Source organism: Solanum pennellii, chromosome 7 (genome assembly GCF_001406875.1).
Source record: "Solanum pennellii chromosome 7, SPENNV200".
Lineage (NCBI taxonomy): Eukaryota > Viridiplantae > Streptophyta > Magnoliopsida > Solanales > Solanaceae > Solanum > Solanum pennellii.
In genome coordinates, this window is record NC_028643.1 from 75,483,237 (window position 1) to 75,488,168 (window position 4,932).

The following is a 4,932-nucleotide window of genomic DNA, read 5'->3' on the forward strand; positions in this document are numbered from 1 at the left end:
ATACGTAGTAAAAAAATTTAAAATTAAAATTTCTAAAAAAGTTTAAAATTTTATTTTAAAAAAAAAATTAAAAAAATTTTGGAGACAAATCGCTGCCCTTGCAGCGATTTGCTCTTAATTTTTTTTTTAATTTCAAATAAATAATTAAATTTATTTTTAAGAAATCGCTGCTTATTAAAAAATCATTTAAAAAAAATTATTTTGGAAATCGCTGTCAAGGCAACGATTTCTTTAAAATAATTTCTTTTTTTAAATCAAATTTTGCAAATCGCTGCTATTGCAGCGATTTTACTTTTTCCGGCGAGCGAAATGCAGCGATTTTGCCCTTTTGGTTAAATAAAAATTCATATACCGTTTTGGAATTTTTGTTAACATTTTATACCATTTAGGCTCCGGACTCGGTAATTAAGTACTGTTACATTATTTGTCAGAGTTTTTAAATTCTTAGTCCTATTCAGTACAAAATTACTATCATTAACTCTCGTTACAAATTTAAATTTAATCGAGTTTCAATATAAATACTGACTTACGATAAAAATCAATAAAAATAAAAAGAGAAAAAGAAAGTAAGCTTGGATATCAAGCAAATAAACTCTTTGATTTGACCAATATTCATATCGATAGCTACCTTCACTAAAAATACAAATCACCAATGGACCTGCATTTTCCTACTTTATGTGTTAATTAATCTTGAAAAAATTGGAATAAACGCGTTATACTATTGGAACTTTTGTTATAATTAAATCTTAAGGTTCATGCATGTCAACTAAATAAATAAAATATTAAGAACTTTTTAGTCTGGTAGGTAATTTAAGGACAGATATATTATCCTCAACAACATTTTTTAACTCCCCTGATCTCCCGCTTAATTTTATTGTACTTTTAATGACTCGACTAATTTAAATTTGTGTCACATAAAATTTAAAAATTAGTTTAACTTTAAAATTTCTTTATTTCCAGAGCTTAAATTAAAGACATCTCAAATCGTAATTGTGTGAACATAAACATGCATTGTGACTCATCATCTTGTTTATTTTGATTTAAATAATATGACTATACCTTGATATTTGTAGATGAACTTGAATAAATATTTGCATGCTTATTTGGATTAATTTTAATCTTATATATTTTTAATACTCATATCGAACCTAACTAATTAAACTTCATCAAATCACATGTATCATCAACTTAATGCCACGCAGCATCACTAATTTAGCGTGTGGTTGCCACTAATTAAATAAATAATATCAACAAACTCATCAAATTAATTAATTAGTTGTCGTGATGATCATTGGCATTATCTTGTTGATTAATTTAGAAAATGTTGCATATTTAATTTAACCGCAATTAAATTTGCTATTTGATTTTATTATTAGTTTCACTACCACACTTTTCCTTTTTGGCCTTTGTGTTATTGTTTGTATTTGTAATAGTTATGATGAGAAGAAAAGATGGAGAGTATTACTTATTAGTGTCGATAGTGATTGAGGGTATGCGTTAATTGTCTTTTTTATATATTTTGGAATAATTATTATTTCATAATTAATTTTTGAAATTGAATATATTGGACGTAAAACCAAATAAAGTTTTAAACAATTGTACTTGATACCCTAAGTTCCTAACTCTCCGCGTTAAACCATACAAAAGACAACTAGAATGTTTACTCGAACTCACTCAATTAAAATTGTATTATATATATATATATAAGATAAAATTTCAAATCTCAAATACTATATTTTTAATTTTAGGCTCCTTTAGCGAAATCTTGGAGAAATAAACGAAATGAAAAGTAATTGAATTGACTTCATTGTCATCGTTTAAGAAAAAAGGAAAATAAGTTATCAATATATTTATTACTTGTCGTATTTTCTTCCCTTTTATCGTTAATTGTTAAGCTTCACTTTAGATAAATCATATTTTTTTTCGTTTCATATTACTCGTCTATATTCTAATAATAATTATTTTAATTTACTCATTCAAATTATAAATCGAGAAACTTTTTACTATTATATTTTCTTTTATACCTAAATATTAGATAATTACTTTTTCGTTCCTTTTTAATAATTATAATTTTCTTTTTGAGAGTCAAACAACATGTATTTGATCTAAAACTTTATGATGTATTTTTATCGTATTTTTATATTAATTCGCAATTTATAATATTTTAATATAATTTGTAATTATTTAAAATTATATTAATTTAACTTTGCAAATTAACCAAAGTAACTATCGAAAATACAACATAATAATTAAAACAAAATATAAAAAATAATATGTCAAGTCAATAGAGGTCGGGTAATATAAAACCGCGGAAATAATTAAAAAAGACAAAGTAAGGAATAATGCAACAACTCCCAGGGCTTAGGTAAACCTTACAAAAATGAACACGTATAATTATTAGAATCTTCTTTTTTGGAACATTCACAAAACGTGTTTAATTAGAATTAAAGCTACAAAATCATATTTGGTCAACTGAAACGTGTCTCTCACTCCGCGTTTTTGACACCCAAATTTATCAAAAAAAAAAAAAAAGTTCAAGTTAATCGGGCGTTTAAATTTTATGCTCTGATAATATAATAAAATAATATATTGCTTATAGTTATCGAACAATTTTTTGGGGGTCATTCATCATCTATTGTCTAGTTATATAATTTGTTTTTAATTAGCGCTAGTAATAAGTTGGACTTGGTCTCATAAATTTAAATTATATTGAATATGTTATTAGCGTATGTAATTTATATTTGACTGAAAATGATATCTCCATTTTGTGTCTTTGTAGGATGAATGAAAGTTGTTTGAACGAAGGAAATTGTGACATGTAGAAAGTCAAAAAAAGTTATGGTTTAATTTTTCTTTTTAGAATATAATTGTGGTTTGTTGGCTTTCACTTTCAATGAGATATTTTCATGGTGAGAATTGCAACGGTTTTTTAATGTAATTTTATTTTTTATTTTTTATATTTTAGTTTTAAGTTATTATTTCACTTTGAGGTGATCTTTCATATCAAGTTTCATTTGTGTGTTTTCTATTGTACCAAAAAAAAGGTATTTGTTTTTAGAAAAATATATATGATAGTACAAAGATGTTTAGTGTAATCAACCTCTAAAAGTCGTATGATGAAAATAGTGAGATATAAGATATAATAATTTCAGGAATAAAATATTATTTTACTTTTAATTGGAGGTATTAAACAGTTGTGAAATTACTTGTACATCATTTATATCTTAGTGGTTATACAAATTCTCGTGTAAAGCTAGTTTTGCTAATGATATAGCTAAGTCTCGACAATTAAAGTCAAAATGAAAAGATCATAAAAGCTAAGAAGATAACTGAAACTTACATAGTGATCTGATAAAAGAAATATTGTTGCAAATCTATAATATAATATAGCGATTGTAAATATTTTTAATCAAAGATCAAATATATATAAAAAAAAATTAAAAAAAAAACTTACATAAATCTTACTAGTTAGGAGCTAATTACTTAGATATACTTTAGTTTGCATTTTGCAACATTATGAATCTTACTAGATTTTGATACGTCCAATACACGCATCTTATGATACATTGGGTCAAAATTAGGTATAATTTGATCGAGATTGTATCTAAGTGAATTCATGTGTATTTGGGATATATAGACGTATCTCGCTTGCTTTCCTTCCATAATGCCCGCACTCACATTTACCTAGTATTCAAAATACATGTGAATCACACCAATACATACATATACATGTATTTAGTGTGATTCACATGTATCTATGTTACATGATTATCTCCCTCCCTGTCTCGCTTGACTCTCTCTCTTTCTCCCTATTTAGTTTATTTAGTAGTAAAATACATGTATTTTTTTCAATATATGATAGAAAACTCTTAATTAGTGGTAAGTTATAAAATTAAGATAGAATTAACATATATGATATAAATGTATATCTAAGAAGATAGTTTTCTCGAAAAGGAAAGTCTCAATTTATGTACAAGAGCCCATTTCCATCCCATTAGCCCAACCAAATTCAGGACGCCAATTTAAGTTATAGCCAGAGTGTTTATAATCCTTATAAGTTTAGCACCTTGAAATGTAACTTGTGACAAACACAACCATAATTGCATAATTTGCGTATTTTAGAAGATTTAATTTTATATCTTTTATAAATTTGATTTTAATTTTATATCCCTTTTACGAGAATAACCAATAATAGGAGACCAATTTAAACTATAATCGCAATTTACATAATTTTATAAATTCAGTATTTTTGAAAGTAAGTTGTAACGAATACGACGATGAAGTGCAATCATTTGTACTTGAAGTTTGTTCATGCATCTTTGCCTAAATTTTAAAGGCATATGTGCTTCAACTTCAAGTTTGTATCTGAAATTCTGAATTGGGTTTATTATTAAGGAAAAGTATATAAATCAACCATAAAACTCAAAAATTTATATGTTCATATTTTAATCTAAAGTAATTCAAGAAATATGTATTCTCTCGAAAATTATTACAGCCCATATCTTTATTCATTAAAAATGATCATTTTCACTTAATCGATATTAAATTGATATCATATATTATATTGATATCATTAAGACTGATAATTCTACTTAACTGATATTAAATAAGTGTTTGTATGTGTATATATATATACATACTAAGAGTGTGTTTGGTATGAAGGAAAACATTTTCTGGAAAATGTTTTCCAATTTTCTCATGTTTGGTTGGGGCAAAAGATTTGGAAAATGTTTTCCAAATCAATTCATTTTCCTCAAAATTAAGGAAATGACTTCCCTTCAAAAATTAAGGAAAACGTTTTCCCAAACTCTCCTCTAATTTCAAATTACATTTTTTTTTTGGGAAAAACATCAATTTAAAAAAAATATTTTCAATTTCAAAATTTTATTTTTTCACCCGATCCCTGACCCCCACCCCACCCACCCACCACCG